General features: G+C 37.2%; 1 protein-coding gene across 8 annotated transcripts in view; it reads left to right on the top strand.

Annotated features, from left to right (window-relative positions):
* LOC135220877 (beta-alanine transporter-like) overlaps window positions 1–21300 on the top strand; it is a 361428-nt gene that overhangs the window by 260565 nt on the left and 79563 nt on the right. For 5 of the 8 annotated variants that reach the window (XM_064258484.1, XM_064258482.1, XM_064258477.1 and 2 more), the window contains exon 1: window positions 2120–2400. The exons of 2 other annotated variants lie outside the window; for them this stretch is intronic. The gene's annotated coding sequence lies outside the window, so the exon portion shown is untranslated. Of the gene's footprint in view, window positions 1–2119; window positions 2401–4048; window positions 4330–21300 lie in introns of those variants that run through there. One more of the 8 variants, XM_064258480.1, reaches the window with a different exon arrangement.

The following is a 21300-nucleotide window of genomic DNA, read 5'->3' as shown; positions in this document are numbered from 1 at the left end:
TTTTTCTTTGCCTTCAAATTTCTCACAGAAATGCTGCTTAGCAAACATTTGACTCACAAAGTTCTGTATTTAAACCAAATAGCTCTGCTCCTGTCAGCTTGCATGTTGCTTGTCTCACTTTCACAGTTTATATCCTACAAAACTCGAAATATATTATTTCTGTATCATTCTTAAAATTACCTGGACTGATTTTCTTCCAGTCCAGCTTCATTTCCTCGGTACATCGCTTGTATTTTCATTATTTATCTTCGTTGTCTCTTCTATACTTCTATATAATCTATACTTCCCTCTTACAACCTATCGTTTTTTCATTCCACTTGTTGTTGCCTATTCCCCTTTTCTCACCATTCTATCCTTCCAAACTCTCCCTGCTGATTCCATGACCCCATCTGTGATTTATGAACGTTCCTTAAATATTCCAGTGTATCAAAATTGAGCCGAGTTTTCATTTATCTTCCTTTATATCACTAATCTCACTTTCTTATAAAAAAAATCTCGTCTTGGTTGCATTTATTAACACGAGTTGAAATTTTTTCCAACAAAACTGATATGACGTTCTCTTTCAATTAATCCACAAAATGGTTTGATATATCTCCAGTCACTCTTCTCAAAATTGTTGCAACCAACTTACCCTTCCATCCACTTGGTATCTGCAAATTACCTAATTTAACTTTTTAAATAAATCCAAGCTCATTTCCATGAGACTTCACCTACTCACGGAAATTAATTACCTTCCGAGAGAGAGCCACCTTTTTCCCTGACCAGTCTTTTATATAAGTCATTAAGCACAACTAACTTTTTTCTTTCTCTAAAGCCAACCAGACACAGACCAACCTCTCCCAAAACCTTTTCACTAGTTTCTTCTCTGCATCATTGAATCATATGCATTAACTATCACAACAACTTTTCCCGCTGCCAACCTTAGTGTTACCCATTAGATCTTGACACAGGTATATTGTATGCCCTTTCACCCATACCTCTTCACAAGCCATTTAGGTGAGTTTTCCCACATTCATCCCACTCTGGTGTAACTTGGACTCTTACTGCGATCTCGCTATCAAAGTACACATCAAAGTATCCATCTGTATCTTCTTAACAGATAAAATGTCTAACATCGCTACTCTCTTGTACCCCCAAAGTGGATATTTTATTTTGTCTACTTCTTGCAACAGAATTATATGGTATGGGGATGAAATCCCATGATTCTGGCCATTTGATCATTGTCTGTTTGTTTCTATGGTGTGTTTACGTTGCATGGAACCAGTGGTTATTCAGCAACGGGACCAACGGCTTTACGTGACTTCCGAACCACGTCGAGAGTGAACTTCTATCCCCAGAAATACACATCTCTCACCCCTCAATGGAATGGCCGAGAATCGAACCCGCGGCCACCGAGGTGGGAAGCTAACACCATACCAACCACGCCACTGAGGCGCTTTTGATCATTTTCACACTACACAACGTTTCTTGACTGTTACTCCTCTATAGTGTTGGACATCTAGCAAGGGTAATTAAATTGCTACTGGCTAATGGAGCAAGGGATAGTCTGCCATTTGAAAGGTACTTCCCTAGGCACTCCTCTGCCTGGGAATATTGCATTTGTTTTCCAAGCTATCAGCACATAGAGCAGCAATGTTCATCTATGTAGCATTAATAAACCAAATAACCTAATGTGATGGCCATTTGCCTTAAGACAAAGCTCATCTGATATTTTAGGTGCATTTCCTGTGAAAAAGGGCATCACAGTCCCCCTATTAGGTGCTCCTATATCCTGGGATACAGTATATGAGTATTCACACACACACACAAACATATATATATATATTATATATATATATATATATATATATATATATATATATATATATTAATTTTCTCGTACATATATGAATCAGCTCTTTACGTTGTGCTTTGTGTCTTTCTGTTTACAATTTATCTTTCCAACAACCAAAGTAGTGACGACTCGCGTCGTCCCTTTTCCATTGCAGTCGGGCTCTCGAAAGCCCTTCCCCTAAATCCCTCAGCTTCCTCCCTCCCTTTTTTTCTTCTCCTTCCTCTTCCGAAAACGGAAATCAAGAATTGGACCCCATAGAGTCTCCGCTATTGTCATTCCCGACCTCCAGGCAAGGCAGTGCGGAGTGGCGCCTCTCGCCCAGGGAGACTGACTGCCTCCGAGTGTCTGGTGGTTGATTTTGCCAGCCAGTATTGCTCCAGAGGTCGTACCGGGAGGCTTACTCCCGTTGAAGTTGACGTGAGTTTGTGAGTGACGTCGTGTTCTCGTACGCTGAAGAGCTGCGGCTCTGAAGAGCTCATACAAGGATTCCTTTTTTGGTCTTCCTCGTCCTCCCTTGCTATTTGCTCTGCCGCAGTTCGACGCAGAACGTCTTTGACTTTCTGAAGGTATAGCATATTTAGCACGTGTCACTCGTTTGTTTTTATGTCCTCGACTTTTACCCCCCTGTATTATTTAACTTTAATGCATGCAGACATTATTCACTAGTGATTATAGTTATGTTGTGTCACACTCAGTGCATGTGCACAAGTTCATTTATAAAGGAATTACACATGGATTTAAAGAAACTCACTGCATTTATTTTTTATTAGACTTGGCAATATATGATTACGTTTAACTACTAGTGAGATAACGAAAAAAACGACGTTTTTTTTTTCTTACTTAGCAATACATTGTTTTTCCTATAATAAGTATATATAAAAAAAGTATTACAGGAATGCATTACGTACATTAAAATATGATAGAGAGAGAGAGAGAGAGAGAGAGAGAGAGAGAGAGAGATCAACAGGTATGAATCTCTCTGTCGAGGAGCAACAAGTGTAAATAAAGGTGGCTTTTAGATTGACGGTGAAAATAACTCAGAAGTTTTGGCTTACTCTCAGAGAAAATTACTATTGTGATAATCTCTACGGAGAGTTGAATATTTAGAGGCATTTAGTAAAGCGAAATGTGAATATGTTACAAGGTAAACTAAGCCTTAACATGCACCTTAACACATTAGCTTCTTAAAGAATGCTCTTTGTATTGGCATGTCAAAAAAAATTGTTCTTGCGGAAAGACTAATAGCTCCGTTAGAATTTAATTATTTTATTGTTGGTGATGTAATCTAGAAGTTGAGTTCGAGGAAATATTGATTTTGATGCAATGACTCTCCTAAAACGAATGGTCACTGATGAATCGTCACAATGCAGTTGTATACATAGGTTGTTTTTGACACATTTTGATTGTTTGGTAATATTATTTGGTAATGTTATTGACCAAATAAATAAAAAATATATATTTCCTTCCATAGAAAATGTTGACTGTAACCGAATAACTTGTGAACAACTTGAAATCTTTTTTTGGGAAGCTATATTTTATGAATTAGTTTTGTTTATTCTGTGAGTTTGAACTGAGTGTAATGCGAATGAGTTTATTCCTGTTCGGGAAATCTATGTATTCCATAAAGATCATTCTATTTGTGTCTCAGGGCAAACCGATTTACTTCATCAAACAATGATAGATTTAGATCAGGTTTCTGAAGTTACACCGTGTAATCAGTTCTTCATAGAAGATGAGTCGGCAGTGTTTCTGGTCATTTACTTAGAAATAACAGCGGATAGTGGTAATTATAGTTTCATATGTAATAAAACCATATTTACTACGACTACCACTGCAACTACAAATAATAATAACGATGACAACATATGAAATTCATAAACAAAATCATTCCGGGAACAAATAAAGACAGAACCACCACTTGAAATATGAGGTTGTCCAGGTTCTCTTAATTTGTTTTTATTTTCGGGATGACAGCGACCATTATCTCGGGGCTTCTTCTTGTCCTTGGTCGAGAGAGCTAGCATGTCAGAAAGAGAGAGAGAGAGAGAGGAGAGAGAGAGAGATTTAAAAAGAAAATTGGTGTTATCTTTTTAAGCTCAAGCCAAATTCCTCGAATATTATCTCAAGTTAAAGATAACGAGATAAGATGAGAAAAGTTGAGACGCGCGCTCTTTTTTTACGTTATTCATAGCATACACATGTCGGCACGGGCGTATGAACAGGAAAGCCACATCATTGTTTACTCCAGCATTTAGAACATATACAGACGTTCACAAAAGGCGTTGTTTTCATTTCTTTTTTACGTTTCTCGATATAATCACGCTAGTAGCCCTCTGCCTTATAACTTGCCCAGTTTTAATTGTGGCATCTGACTCAAAAGAGCGGGTGAACTGTTTACCAGAGACACCTCGTCATCGCCGCCTCCTTTGATTGGTAGCTGCGAGGCTTTATTCGTTCATAGTGTACTAAGGACTTGAGCTATTTCCACCTCCATGGTAAGTTAACAAGACATTTCCCGTTCTCCTGAGCTTTTCCAAGTACACTGATATGTCTGTCTGAGAAGTTGGTTTTGCTTCAGCCGACAGAAGGAGAGAGAATTTCATTGACTACATTAACTATAACTCTCTCTCTCTAAATGAGCAGAATCTCTTCATCTCAATTCCTTGTCAGTATGAAAGCATGTGGTTGTGGGCGTGTGACCTGTATATATATATACGTATATAGGTAGAAAAAGCGCAAAACTTTGATGCTGAGCGGACTTTTCCCCGCAGACCCATGGGAACTCTTTTGTTTCTGCTAATGCGATTTTCGCATTCCTAACCAGAGTACGACAAGAGAATTTGTTAAAGATAGTAAACACTTAAAGGGGAGACATTTTTCATTTTTTTTATTTTTTCATTTTTCGAATGACTATTCGTGGTCTAGTAGTTTTAAATGAATGTTGGTACGTTACAAAGTTTTGAAGAAACGACTTTATATATATTTATATATATATAGAGCATTGTATTAAGCACCTATTTCCTAGAATCTTTTGATGATCCCGTGATCAAGGTTAGTCTCCTTTGTCTTTGTATCTCCCTCTCTCTCATTTCATTTGGGGTCGATGACCTTTGGTGTAGTGACGTCGCTTACTTACGTTAGGCAATGAATCATGGCTAACAATAGTAAAAGGATCTATTAAACACGACTTTAATCGACGTCCCAAAACTGGAAAGGTATCAGCTAAAATTACAGTCATAATAACAGACATACGCCTTTCCATTTTTTCCTGATGTGTACAGTGTTATTTGTTGATACGTCTGTGTATCGTGAATTAACACATACGTAACATATACATACATGAATTATATATATATATATTATTTATATATATATATATAGATATTGTATATATATATATATATATATATATATATATATATATATAATATATATATATTGAGATGAATGAATCTGACATAAGCCTTACCTGTAGCAGAAATCATATACCAAAATTTGAGCTGAAGGCCTACTTCAAATTGGGTAATATTTAGGTAAACTCAGAGAGTTAGCTTAGTTAACTTTATTTACATTGATATTCATATCAGAAAATACTATACTACTATGAGATTCAGGGCCTCTGTAACACGGTTTTTTCGCAATAACTTTTTATCTATGCAGTTCATAAATATAACTCTTATTCAGAATACACATTATATCTACACATAAATTTTTGACTGCACTTCTGCAATTACGTAGGTTGAATAATTTGGTACTTATAATGTAAAACGTGACATTTTTTTGAAGACGGGCCACTTACTCAGAGAAAAGGTTTCGAACGCACTCGTTACGTAACTTATGACAGCGTTTCTTCCCTCTTTCTCGATGGATGATTGGCTATACGTAATGAAGGCTATACCTCTGGCAACAATGACATACAAATTTAAATACAAGCAAAGCAGCACACCTTTATGAACTCTGAAACCTCTCCACTGATAATTGTCATAATGAACAAACCAACAAAATATGTTAATAAATACATAAACACTTCGATTATTAGTCTAACTCCCAAAATAAGTTTCCTAAGAAATTACAGTCTACTTTATAGGTCATAAATCAGATTGACAATATGTAGGGAATAGTTGGTAATTTTCAAAAACATAGCAGACAAGCTTTATTTGATAACTGCTATATCCAATGTCAAGCAATTTTTATTTATTGGCTATCTACCTATTTACTATACCGGTACCGTATTTTGGCTTTAAACCTTCACCAATAATGATCGTCAGAATGATGACTTCATGAGGCTCCACCCACTTTGGCCTCGTTATAGTTCAGGATAACACTGAAGGCTATCATGGGCATTGTTGGATTAGAAAATTTAACTTCTGGCTATAAAAACTCATTTCTCGAGTAGTTGTAAGAAGTGCTAAATGCTCCTCAAGGATCCCAGCAGTTGGCCTAAACGTTTAATTCATGTATATTACTGCTATACTGTTGCGGCACTACTGCTACAGTAGTATTACTACGCTAGCACAGATACCCCACCCACATCTATGTATCGTTCTGCCATTCATAAAGTCTTTGGGTTTCAGAGCCGATGAAACAAGGTGAATGAGTTTCTGCCTGGTGGATGGGCGGGGCAACATTGCTTACGTAATGAATGTTTTTCGACTCTTGGCTCGTAATCATTGGCCATGGCGTCATCTAGATAATTTTTACTCTATAAAAATTAAAACCATCGGGTTTAGGTTATTGATAATGCTGACAAAATTTGTGCGTGGTTGTAAAATATGCATATGTCAACTTTCAGCTACATCCGATGCTTTGATAAGGAGCAAAGTCCAAAAAACCATGTTACAGAGGCCCTGAATCTCATAGTTAGTGAGTTAAAGGAGTATGTAACGACCCCGTAACAATTTGATAAATGCAATAAAAGATCTTGAAGTAGATGAATGAAGATCCGAATTTTCAGACACGTGGAGTGACGAAATGTGGGTGGGTGGGGAAAGGATTCCCACTGGAACATTCATGAATTGAAAAGCCAGATTCCACAGCCGCTCTGTTGCAATCTGCAACATGAACATCGGGAGTGAACAAATTGCAATCGACACATGGCCGGATCGAGGGGCCCCTGTACGGAAGGTACCTGGTGCCTGGATCTCACAAATGACATGAAACACGGCGCTAATTACTGAGTTAGACTTCTGGCTGAAGGTCCAAAACAATGCATGGGTATTATATTGACACATGTCTCGCTCTAGAAGATATGAGACGTCTGACTGCTAATGACCTGGAGTTGCACATTACCTGTCTGCTGAAGATTCCAGGTTTCTTCCTCAGGGAGGCGCCGTTGCAGAAGGGACACTATCTAAAGTATTTAAGGTCATCTGTGTTGTTATTTTTTATTAAGCTGGCCTGATGCCAGCACGGGCTCTTGCTCATAGAGCAGCCCGTAGAATTATCTGTTTCGCGTCGGGAACACCTCGGTGGAAGTTCTTCCACGTCTTGTAGACGGTGTAGCCAGTTCTGCATATGGTGACCTTACCCTGAGTTCAATATTGTGCCAGCTTAATCATTTCCCAAGCGGTTCCCAGACAACTCTCTCTTCTCGGCAGCACTTGCAACCAGGTTTACAAGCAGTCGGGCGAACAGAGGATGTTATAGGATTTACTCCTTGGGGGAAATGGTGGGGGTGGGGGGGGGGGGGGGAGAGGCGAATCTCTTGTATTTTATTATCAGTGGTAAACTAGAATATTAATTGTAAGCAGAGATGGCATGGAAGGGTGACCCTTCTCACAATATATATATATATATGTATATATATACACACATACATACATACCTATATGTACACACAACATATATACAATATACATATATACATATATATATATATAGATGTATATATATATATATATATAATATATATATAAGTATATCACATTTCCGTGATTCATATACATATATCGAGCTACAATGTCCTTTAATATCTAATTCGCTCTACCTCGGAATTAATATATTTTCATATATGCTTAACCGAATGGGAATTTTTCTCGATAATTAGATTTGCCTGGACCAGGGCGCGAACCTATGGATCCTTTCAAACCCAGGAACGTCAGTGAAGCTTTACCTCTCGCGGTGGTGTAGTAGGTAAAGCTTCACTGACGTTCCTGGGTTTGAAAGGATCCATAGGTTCGCGCCCTGGTCCAGGCAAATCTATTATCGAGAAAAAATTCCCCTTCGGTTAAGCATATATGAAAATATATTAACCGAGGTTAGAGCGAATTAGATATTAAAGGACATTGTAGCTCGATATATATTATATATATATATGTATATATATATATATATATATATATATATATATATATATATATATATATATATAATATATATAATGAAAATTTCAGCTTTGTCGTTCTCTCGCACACTTGTAGTAACCTTTAAGGTGGTAAAACTATGAAGTTTATAACTAACATGAAAAATGTGAGCTAGCGGCGTTTATTCATAAAAAGAAAGAACTTAAACGTCGTTGATTTTTTATATTAAAAATTATATTCTTTTCTACCTACTGGGTATATTGAATGTATTGTCGATATGGAAACAAAGAAAAACCGAGAGTTTGTTGTTGATGATAATTGAAGTGATGACCAAGATATAAGTCTGCTGCTGCAGATCAGTTATTTCATGAAAAGAGAAATAAAGGCACTGAACAGAAACGGAAATTAAATAGTTTATTAATCCGTGTTCTAGTTTTATATCGTCGCCTGCAGCAAGTAATTATTCGATTCATCAGTTACAATGGTGAAATAATTGTATATTGTACTGCAACAGTAATTCTTGAGGGTCTGCTTTTCTACAAGATATCAGGAATAAATCCTTGGATCTTGTTTACCTGAATCTGCTCCGAATCCTTATTCTTGAAGTAATTCAGTATCAAAATTTCACAGACGACAAGTTTATTTTCAGGAATATCTAATTTGAGGCATTCATAGTGTTTATTTTCGTTGGTTTCCCACAATTCGTAAACCCCTGTACCAACAGCGTCCGGTTATAGTCACGAAACATTGGTGGCTAACGGAACCAAAATACTTGTTCTTCTTCATGAAATATTCAGTGACACCCAATAACAGGATTAGGAGGCCAAAGCGCACGCTCCCAGGCTGTCTTTGTTTGTATCTACACAAATAGGAAATTTAGAATATACGCAGGTACATACATAGTATGCGTGCGTGTGTTTGAGTTTATATTTGTGTATGTATGTATGTATGTATATATATCTATATATATATATATATATATATATATATACTAATATATATGTATAATATTATATAATTATATATTTAATGTATAATGTATCGCATCGTGTTACATTTTTAAATATCGAATTCACGGGCTCGAGTCCCCTTGGTGTCGGAACGCTTATGCAGTGTATAATTCCGAGGTTGAGTGAATTTGGTATGTGTATATATATATATATATATACATATATATATATATATATATATATATATATATATATATATATATATATATATATATTGGCACTAAGCATTTCTCTACTATGGTGACTCCCATGAAAAGTCATAATCCCTAAGGCAGAAAATTCCCACAATATTAGCCGTTTCAGACATCTGCACAGGCGTGTCACACTGTACCTTTCACATCTCTGTCTGTCATGCTGTCTTGCTTCCTGGATGTTGAGGCCTTTCCTTTCAAATGCATCTTTTCTCTCAAACACCTTCTAGGTCTCTCGCTCCTCCTCCCTCCTAAAACATCCGAATCAACACTGTTCACCAGCCCGCCATTCTCCATTATTTTCATAAGGACAAACCATGTCAAAATACTTTGATTCATTCACCTTTCGGCTATGTCAAACCTCTTCGACCTTCTACATATATCCACATTTTTTATGCCTTCTGTGCTACACAAACAATCCATCTTTATAGATTCATTTTTTTTCATGCCATCCATATTCAGCATCTACACCTCATTTCCATAAAGGAGGGTCGGCTCTACAGTGTCCTCATATATTCCAACCTTTGCTTTCACTGACACAATAGTTCTTTCCCCATCTTTTGCAGGCACCTGTTATACTTTTTGCTTTGCCTATTCTGTGACTTACTTTTCTCTCGGCCTACTATTATCGGCTATGTGAATTAACTGCTACTATTCTTCTTACATACAAATCAGTATTTACTTGGTATATTTTTCGACCTATGTTTTTAGCCTGCAGTTGCTCATCACTGTCTATTGACAACTAATTTTCCTGTCACCAAACTTTGCCCATACATCTGTTGTCCTTTCTCTGACTTATCTCATCATGCCATCCATAAACAGATTAAACAGCCACAGGGACAACACACACACGTCTTCTAATTTTCAAACCAAACGTAAACCAGTCAGTCATTCTCTCATCTCCAAACTCTGAACTCACGATTCACTCCCATCATATAGAGCTGCTTTATGTTGCTTTGAACTCCTCACTAGATGTCATCAAGGCCCTCCACATTACCTCTCCATCACTTGTATTTTCATCTTTATCTAGGTCCTTGTATGCTGGATATAGATTTTTCCTTGTATTATATTACTTCTCATAAGTGTTTCATCGTCTTTGTATAAAACCTAATCTTCCATTATCTCTCCCATTTCCCCAATTAAAATCCTACAATACGCCTTCTCAGGTATACTAGTTATGTTATGCCTAAGGAACCCTTCTATAACTTAGACGACCTTACACAGCCTAGTCAGCCGCTCAGTCACACTTTCAGTACTGTCCTGTACCTCGTCATTTCTAATCCCATTAACCCCTGATGTTTTCTCTGTTCTTCAGTTTCCCTATTGCCCTCCTCCTTACATTTTCACGTCATTTCAACAAAGATTCCTAAGCCTGCACCGACCCCTTCCACTCTTTGAGTCATTCATCCCTGCCTCTCCTCTCTCTACCAAATTCAATAAATCTTCAAAGTGCTCATTCCAACGACACTGAATACAGTTCATATTAGACATCATCCTTCTAGTTACATCTTATTTAGAGATCCATTTGCTCATTAACCTTTCTCTCTCTGTATTCACTGCTTATCCTCAAAAAGTGTCTTTCATCACATTCTCCTTTACTTTTTTATGACGTGGTTTATTTATATCTCTCATTTTCCTCTTAAATACTTTACTTCTGTCGATGATCTTTCCTTTTGTGCTATAGCTGCACCCGAAAGAGTCTGCTTTCTCCTTTGCTCAATTTCTCATGTCTTTATCCCTACAGCTCCATTTGGTTTTTGACTCTTCCCACCCTCGCAAGCTGTTGTTAAGGCTAATTTAGCTTTGTTTGTTAAAAATTTAAAATGACATGGCTTAAAATGGATCAATTAACGCTCCCAACAAATAAAAGTAATTTTATAATATGTGAATTTTCATTTGTATACTTACCAACAAACCTGTTATATATGCATGTATACATGTAGGTATATGTTTGTGTATGCTTATATTTAAGATCCTAACGACAGGAATAAAAATAAAGTTTCCCATTCCTTGTGAACCATTGCCTCTCTTGCTTCGTTGCATTAAGGCAACAATCCTTCGGTGCTCGTTTCATTTCCTGGAGCCATTATTTAACCTGGACGCACGGCGATGTTCACGATTAACAGCCATTCTTCCACGGCACAAAAAGGGATCAGATCCTATTAGGGTGGATGGGTTTATTGGATGCCGTAACATTACGCTCGGAGTCTCGGAATGATCTCTGGACACAGATTTATACTTGGGTAAATGGTTCGCTCATGGCGCTAATTATAGCGCTCGCGATTCTATTAATTGTACAATCCTCTTGCTTCAACTTCAATAGGAGGGTCAGTGTAAAGTTATAATTCTTAAAAGGATTAAGAAAAGCTTAAATATAGTTCAAATGATTCAAGAAATACTTTCTTCCAATGATATTTTTAAGCAGGTCAGTTCTGTCTGTGTGTATGTCTGTTTGTCTGTAGCCTTGTGAATGTCAAAATGTCTGAATTTCCTCATGTATACGTATGTATGTATACGTGTGCTTGTGACGCCCTGCCTCTCTCCGAAGCAAATCAACATCAGCAACAACAGCAGCAACAAAAACAATGCCGTGGAAGCCATTAGGAAAAAGAGAGCGTTGTTCTCAGAGAATAAATGATTCTTTGTGCTTCGTAAATGACGCTTCTAATTACTACGACGTCTCATGAATAGTGAGAGTGCCGGAGGAGAGGGTGGTTGGCGTTCGTGCGTTTGTTGGTGGTGGTGGTTGGAGGGAGAGGGAATGGAAATCCAGCCCGCAGGGAATAACGAGGGAGGTAGAGAGAGAGAGAGGGAAAGTAGAGGGTAGCCTCGATAGCTGGGGATTCAAATTTCCCCTCGGTCCAACTCCCCCCAGTTAAATTCCCATGTTTCCCGTTGCCCCGAAAGTATTGTTAAACGGACTTTATATGGCGGAATTAGTATGGTGTTATAACTGGAATGAAAGATATTTTGCAAAATGAAAAGTGAAATGCTTTGGTAATGACAACTATGAGAGAGTGAGAGAGAGAGAGAGAGAGAGAGTCTTGGTACAGGTCTAGGTTCACATGCCTTCATGCTGGTGTATTTGTTCTCGCCGCCTTTATCTTTGCTATCAAGAATTGAAATGGTTGCCAGTTTTTGAAGAGCGAGAGTTTCCACTTTCGGTGAGAAATTGCCAACCACCAATCACGGGTTAGCTGCAAATGGGACAACTTCCAAACCAGCGGCATCCGCAAAAATTTCAAACAACAGGTATCAGAAGGGACGTTTGACTGGTACCGTGGTTTTTATCCTCGTACGATTGCTGTTGTGCCGTGATTTTTACACCTCCGTGTTCTGTTTCCTTTGCCATTTTAGTTTGTCGCGTGAATTGTTTATTCCTGTTTCTGTTTTGTTACAAGAATTGTTGAATAAATTACTATAGTAGATTCACATCAACCGTGCATTTGATGTCTAGGCCATTCCCTTACGACGCTCCTGATTGGCTGTTGATAAGCCAATCACGGGGCTGGAAACTCTCAGTCTCTCTCGAGAGTTCACATAGGTAGGATGCATGTCCCACCTCCTGAGGGATACTTTTGAAAAACGTATCCCTCAAGAGAGGTGGAACATAAATCCTACCCATGTAAACTCTCTCGAGAGACTGAGAGTTTCCAGCCCCGTGATTGGCCTATCAACAGCCAATCAGTAGCGTCGTAAGGGATTGGCCTAGACATCAAATACACGGCTGATGTGAATCTACTATAGTATATCTCATATTACTGCATTAAAGATTGGGTGGTACACTATAGACTCTACAGTTATCTGAGGTCAGCCTCGTTGAAGGGTATTTTCTTTGTTGTGTATGGCAGGACTTTAATGCTTTGATTAGAAGGAAAAAATTCATGTCCGGCCTGCCTCACAAAGGTAACTAATGTACCGAAAAGAGAATCGATCGTCAGTAATAGTTTCCTGTTGACATTATTTGGGCGTTAATGGTTAAAAACAGGTTATTAATCATCAGTCTATAGACTTCGTGCAGACCAACTGCTAGTAAAAGTGGCGGCTATGCCATGCTTCAAAAAATTGTATCGTTAGCAACATATCAAGAAGAATTTTTCTTCTTTCTAAAATTTAATATCTCTGCTGACGGTCATTTGTTCATTAATCCGTTCTTTCGACGTAAATGGCTTCGCATGGTCAGGGACCTTTCCCTAGAGGGTAAAATTTCAACCTGGTATGTATCCCATTGAGGCATGTCTAGCACAAGGCCGTTGGGATTACTGTAAAAACAACAAAACTCTGTCAAGATAATGACCACAAGAAATATTAGTCCTAGAGAACGACCTCGAAAATCCTTGGGGGTCACTATCTAGGAAAGATCCCATTGTCTGTCGCAGTGATTACAATTATTTTGTATTCTAAAGACCTTAGTATATCTTTGGAATACATTTTTTTTGTTGGCAAATAAGCAAAGTAAAAAGGTAATTATGGGAAACGAAGACTAGTAATTGTATCTTATTAAAAAAACAGTTTTTTATCATGTTTTCTGAATATTTCTACTTCGTGTTCACCTCCATGCGCTAGCTATACCCTTGTGGCTCACAGCCTGTCATAATTTTCGTGCATATTTCAACAACAACTGTTGCCATTCTCTGTCAACAAGCTCTTATACAAAATACCTAAGCACTGCTGGAGGGAGATTGAAGAAGTCTATAATGTAGTAAAGGAAAGACTATTATGAGGAAATAAACAAAATAAAGGAATAATTATTTGACATACAAAATAGAATACTGGTAGATGAAAAATTACAAAAGTTCACCACAGGAACAAACGCCAGAGTGATGACAAACGTGGAAGGCAGCTATATATAAATAAAGTAACCTGATAATGTACAACCCATTAGCTGTCGTTACAAGCAGGCGCAATTAACACTCGCTGAAATAAAACGAAGAATAAGAACGTTTCGATAACGAGGAACAAATACAAAAGCAGTAGCCATCTTAGCGGAGCCAGTTAGCTCGATGAAATCTCTTGCCTTTTATTTCTTTGCATATTCATGTGAGAAATTGTACACCATTACGTCAGTGCAGTGGTCATTAGAATCTAAACGCAATTCTTTGTTGAATAATTATACATAATGAAAAGTCAAAGTTTTAAGTATATGATCAAAATGTATAACAATAAACTGAGGGCATCGGAAAGCCTCAGCGGCGTGGTTGGTATGGTATTAGCGTCCCACCTCGGTGGTCGCGGGTTCGATTCTCGGCCATTCCATTGAGTGAGAGATGTGTATTTCTGGTGATAGAAGTTCACTCTCGACGTGGTTCGGAAGTCACGTAAAGCCGTTGGTCCCGTTGCTGAATAACCACTGGTTCCATGCAACGTAAAAGCACCATACAAACAAACAAACAAAACAAACTGAGGGCATCGGGATTTTGGTTGTATTTTTTGCTAAACTGGTTGCCGAGCAGTCAGTCATACTGACCGTTTACCGGGAAAAGGCAACGTTTCTTAATATGACAACAGAAAGACGATCATTTTGTCCGGAGTAGCCTTCAACACATGTTCCTGTTCTTCTTCTTTAATACAGGTTTTAAGATTAAATGAAATTCGTGTACAATTATTCTAAAGTCAAATGTCTCTCTCTCTCTCTCTCTCTCTCTCTCTCGTATTGGTGGGGTAACTGGTAGTACTCTCAGCTCACAATCTCTAGTGAGGCTTTGTTGAACTTACCTACGTAATCAGTTAGGTACCAGATTGTTATTCGACTGTTTTGGATTGCGGTTGGGGAGGAGAGAGAAAGAAAAAAGACGGATAAAGCACCAGACTCGAATTATCGTGCTTCGTCAAAAGGCTTATGATAAAATTGAAAATAAAAAAAAGTCGAGGGGCTCGACAAATGTGTTTTTCACGATTTCTGTGTGATGCATGATTTGTAAATTTTGATGACTTTTTAACACTCTCAAAATTACTTTTTTCATGTATTTAGAAGCACGGTGACTAACATTAGAATTCTATTCATTTGTTGACATTTCCCACATTTATTCCTCTTGGCTTATCATTTATATATTAGTTGTTATCATTATTTTTTAATGCTTTCTGTTTATGAAGCAAATTATCACCCTTCTTAGCATTTCGGTAAAAGGGGATTACAGCTCGACTTGACTTAGCCTTTGTTGTTTTAATGAGACGCGAACTTAAACAAAGAAAAGGTAAAAGGTACTGTTTAATTATTAAGCATAAAGTCGTGATACTTTCGTACACTTGCGAAATGGAATATGACAGTAATCACTGTTTTGTCAATACACAAATTATATATATATATATATATATATATATATATATAGTATATACACATATACATCATGTGTTATACATATACATGTAAATATATATATATTTAGTATATACACATATATACATACATGTGTTATACATATACATGTATGTGTATGTGTATAGGTATGAATGAACATATATAGTTCTACTGAGGAACAAAACTTTCTGGTATATTGTTGATGGATACGGATACTTTAGCTACTTCAATCTTGCTAATTATAGCGCATCTGCAGAGCAGGGATAAGTGACCTTTGGTAAATCCAACCAGTGCGTTAATTGCGTACCCAATAAAAAAAAAAACACTTTTAACCAGAACATGCAACTCATAATCAAGGGACGATAGCTCTAACCCCTGCCTGAGTAACATAATGATTGGACATGCGTCTTTAGTTCACTGTTGCCCGGAGTACTGTTGCGGGTTAAGTTAAAATATGCTCTAAAACAAATCTTGGCAAAAGGCAACAAAGTATTTGATCGAACTGTAGTACGAAGACACGAACAGTATATCCAGTATACATATACATACCATTGCAAAGATATTTTTTGCGAAGCACTAACCTCAAGCTCGTCCGGAGCATTACACGACAGAAAAGTGAAGTACTCGCTCCATTGCAAAACATGTCATAAACACACGTCAGTCACGTACCACACACATCGCAAACACGTTGATGATAGAAGTTCACTCTCGATGTGGTTCGGAAGTCACGTAAAGCCGTTGGTCCTGATGCTGAATAACCACTGAGCGTCTCGGAGGCGTGGCTGGTACGGTCTATGCCTGTCACCTCGGTGGCCGCGAGTTCGATTTTCGGGCATTCCACTGAGGAGTTAGAGATGTGTATTTCTGGTGATAGAAATTCACTCTTGACGTGGTTCGGAAGTCACGTAAAACCGTTGGTCCCGTTGCTGAATAACCACTGGTTCCATGCAACATAAAAGCACCCTGCAAACAAATCAAATAAAGAAACAATAACCACTGGTTCCATGCATCGTAAAAACACCATACAAATAAACAAGCAAACAAGTTGAATAGAAGTAAATGACTTATTGATAGTTCTAACAGTTCTTCATATAATTATTCAGTATTGACCAAAGATTCATTCACCACTTAAGGTCTCCACTTAATGTCGTTTACTTTATCTTCAGCCGTTTTTTAATATGTTAGAGATGGGTTGCTGTCTTGTGTTTATGGCATGTCCTAATGTAGTGCGGACGTAACCAAATCATAGCATGTTTAACTCTGCTGGTGATTAGAGGTTTTATATTATATAAACATTTTCCTTCAACAACCTGTCGTCTTTTATTTATTCAAATTGGCCTATAAGGCAGCACAGTCAGTCACCCGCTATTAAAACATTTTTTTTTTTAACGTTTTCCCGCATTTCTTATTACCTGCACAGACTACACGGAAAGCAGTGACTTCACATATTACGACGAACTCAGGAGATATTGGATTTTAAAAGAAAATAGTTATGAAAAGTTACTTTTTGTTTAGGCCTCAGCTAATGGAGATACACCCTACCTTTTTTACTCCCGTAGCGTTTAAGCTTGAGTGCAGAGAGATAAAGTCGAGTACTTTTAGTTCAGAAAATAAGAGGAGACCGAGAGAGAGAATTCTATCGACCTTAATTCACATATTATCTATAACGTGAATGCCTAAAAGATTGTCGGTGATTGCCAGGCAGTAAGATGTTCCCAACACCGCTGACTCGATCAGTGAACTTTTACGCATTAAGGAAGCCATACTCGTAAAGGGCTGACGCTGATTTGACCGAGATTGGCATGAACCGGCCAATCTTTGAAGTGTATGGTTGGGGTAAAGATGACAAACCCGGCGAGATTAGCCAGTCCTCTCATCTTTCCGACATGTTCAACCGGACAGGCAGTCTGGCCAAGACTGGCATTATCCCCCGCCATTGTGTGGTTTGGGGAGATGGACTAGCAGAGCAACTGTATTTTTCATTGTTATTTTGGGAGACACGAGTGCTAAAAGGCATCGTCAGTCATTCGTAAATAATTTCTGAAATCATCTGGGTTATTTTCCTACAGTTCCTTCAACAAAGACATGTGCGAAAACTTCTCCGTTTTTCACCCATGTCATCACCCTTAAATCACGCTTTTTCATGCTAATTTCAGGCTCCTCTCCCTCTTGTAATAATAGCACTGCTATTATCGCACTTTTTCTTACTTGTTGCCGTTATGTAACCATCCATAGATTATACAATGTGAGGAAAGAGGAAATTGACCATCCACACGTTGCTGTAGCAATGCTACGTCTTCTCCCGTGTACGTATGATACGTGACTGATTACGTAACCATTCTTTACAGTCCTCTTGAAATGTGCTTGTGTGGGTATTTTTTTACCCGACAGGAGCGCCCGTCCAGTCTAGCAGGACAAACCCGCTGTCAGTCCTCTACGGTATGGCTTGCTGTAGGTCTAGTCATTACTACATATATAGGTAATCACTATTGATAATCACTATTGACTACCTTATGCCTTGATCACACGAGGTCTATGACAGGCTCAAGGAGCCTGGTGGGAGAGCCAGTGGGTCACAATGTGGTTTTTTTTCTTTTTTTTTTCATTTCATCCTTTCTGTTATTCTCTTGATTTGTTGTTTGATAGTCCAAGTCCTCATTTACAGTCCTCCCCCGTTGACGGGTCAGCCCCTAGAGATGCTTTTTAAATCTTGCCAAGCCTACTGCCTCCCATTGTGTCGTTCCTGTTCACTCGGAGAAACTTTCAGGTTGCGTTTTGGGGTCCTTCTTTGTTATGAATTACTGTTACTTTTGGAGTATATATGGTTGCCCTGATATGTTTTGTTTGTTTCTTTGTTGATTTTGTATTGAGGTGGTCTACTATATATTATAAGAGCCATACTTTTTCTTCTCTCGCAAATAAACTGTGCCATGAGACTCACTTTTACACACACACACACGCAAAGTGCTTTACTTAAATATTTAAAATATTTAAGGCCTCAATTCAAATTTCCTTGACCTCTTAATGTCTTGATTCCAAGTATGACCTCATTTTTCCTTCCAAAGAGGTTTTTTTGGAAGTAAGTCTTAGTACAGATCCTAATCACGGACGGAATATGCAACTTTCTTTATTGGGTTGTCATTGGAAATGCAGAAGATATTTACTATAAAGTTGTACTTCTAAATTATCATCTAAGGTACTGGTAATATGATTGCAAACCCTGTAATTAATATATTCTCATTGTCACCACCCCAATATCGATTATTTTGTATTTGATTACCTCCTTCTAAAAAGAAAAAAAATTGGAACACTCCCTTGACCCCAAGATATATAACTAGTTTTAGAGATTGCTTGACATTCTGGCATAGTGGATCTCTTGCATCTTGGATATAAGAATTTGGCATTTTTTAATTTACTGTAACTAGCTGACAAATGACTCTTGTTATATTTCAGGTAAAGTGTCTTAGCAGTTTTAAGCCGTATTTGAGATTGAAACTCAAATAAAAAATGAACTGAGAGTTGTACTACACAGCCAATATATATATATATATATATATATATATATATATATATATATATATATATGTATATATATGTGTGTGTGTGTGTGTGTGTGTGTGTGTGTGTGTGTGTGTGTACACATACAGACACCCACGCAAACACACATTGTGGGTGAGTGGTGGAGCTCTCCGCTCATGTTTACTAGAGCTTCAGCCTATGAAGTTGCCCGTCCCGTTAGCATGTGCTTGGAAAAATACATTATTCAGAAACATTCACCTCATCCTCTGACCTTTTATGCAGTGCATTTCGTACGACTTTATTTTGAAGCCGGCACTTTATCAATTGTCAACATATTTGACACTAGTCTGGAGGTGAATGACTGACAGTTTTGGTTCACCATCTTTTCCGATTTTTTTTATATAATGAAATTAGTTATTGAACCGCGCTATTATTGCTACGATGTTATTGGTTTTCAGTGTTACTATTGTCAACTTCTATTGCTATCATCACGATCAATATTACAATTACCACAGAAACTTACTGGATGACATCATTATCATTACCATTCATGTCATGAGCATCATTGTTGTCAAGTTTGTTACTGCTGCCTTTAATGATTAACAATCTCAACTAAATCATCATCGCCAATATTATCTCGTTCTCTAGTTTTTCGTGGGAAAAATGTCCAGGTTTTCACTCACATATAACCGTTAGTAACGGATTGAGCTTTACGAAGAGGAATTATTATTATTATTATCATTATTATTATTTAAAGGTAGGAGACCCTCTCAAACATGTTTTGTTAAAGATGATGGCAGCATCAGTGGAATTGATTTTATATGTGGTCTTTTCATTTCTCCTTATTATTTATTCTCTTCTCATCAGGGCTGATATTTGCTAATAGCTGGCCGATGTTCATATATTGGTTTCTTTAACCAAGATATGAACATCGGCCAGCTATTAGCAAATATCAGCCCTGATGAGAAGAGAATAATAAGAATAATTGAAAAAACCATATATAAAATCAATTCCACTGATGCTGCCATTCATTTTTATCAAAACATATTATTATTATTAATTCTTATTATGATTATTATTATTTATTATTATTATTATTAGATTATTATTATATTATTATTATTATTATTATTATTATACACAAGAATTGAAAAGAGCAAAGCAGATAAGAGGGAAAAGGAATGTGTATTATTGATGAAAAATACAGTAATACTAATGCATTGTATCTTGTTAAAATAAATAAATATACAAAAGCTACGAAATACGTAATCCACAAAAGAAATGCACGCTGACGTGTATTCCTGTAAAATCAAGATCGTACGAAAACAAATAAAAATGAAACAGGGAACTAAGAATGTAAACAAGAAACAGAATAACTGACATCAGGGAATTATCGAAAACACCGACTGCTACGAGGATAGCGGTCTAAAATTTTTGGTGAATTTTGTGTTTAAAGTCAACCATTTTCGTCTGATTATGTCAACATCCCCATTGGAAATATCTAGGAATACCCGCATTTGGAAAGGAGACGACTCTAGTAGCACCCTGAAATAATAATAATAATAATAATAATAATAATAATAATAATAATAATAATAATAATAATAATAATATAATAATAATAATAATAACAACAATAATAACAACAACAATATTAATTGTGTTGAATATTTTAGACATTTTTAGTTGAATCAATTTTGTGTAGTTTTTTATTTATCTTTTTTTTCGGAACAGTAAATGAGCAAATTTCCCAGCTCATGGAAAACTTTATTGATGCTTTTTTAGAATTGTTGACTGTCAAATAAGTAATGGTTAGAGATACAATGCTAGGATATTTATGTAGCCAGAGGAGAGCAGATAGACAGGGCAGAATCATTACCAGTTCTAAATCACGATTATTATTTGGTGGCGTTTGAAAGTCGGCCTCCCCATAACCATCAATGCCTGTGTGACATTGAACAGGGATTCTGGTGTATGTAGATGCTCGGGATGGTGGTGGGGTAGAAAGCTGGATATTTTGAGAGAGAATGTTAATGCCAGCAATGTATTTTTGGAGCTCAATTATACATTGGTTACCACAGTTTTTCCTCCTCCTCCTCCTCCTACGGACTGTAGGTAGGATTTCTACCTCTTTCACTGTTTTTTT

The sequence above is a fragment of the Macrobrachium nipponense genome, chromosome 2 (genome assembly GCF_015104395.2).
Source record: "Macrobrachium nipponense isolate FS-2020 chromosome 2, ASM1510439v2, whole genome shotgun sequence".
Lineage (NCBI taxonomy): Eukaryota > Metazoa > Arthropoda > Malacostraca > Decapoda > Palaemonidae > Macrobrachium > Macrobrachium nipponense.
This window is presented reverse-complemented; position numbering and strand designations above follow the sequence as displayed.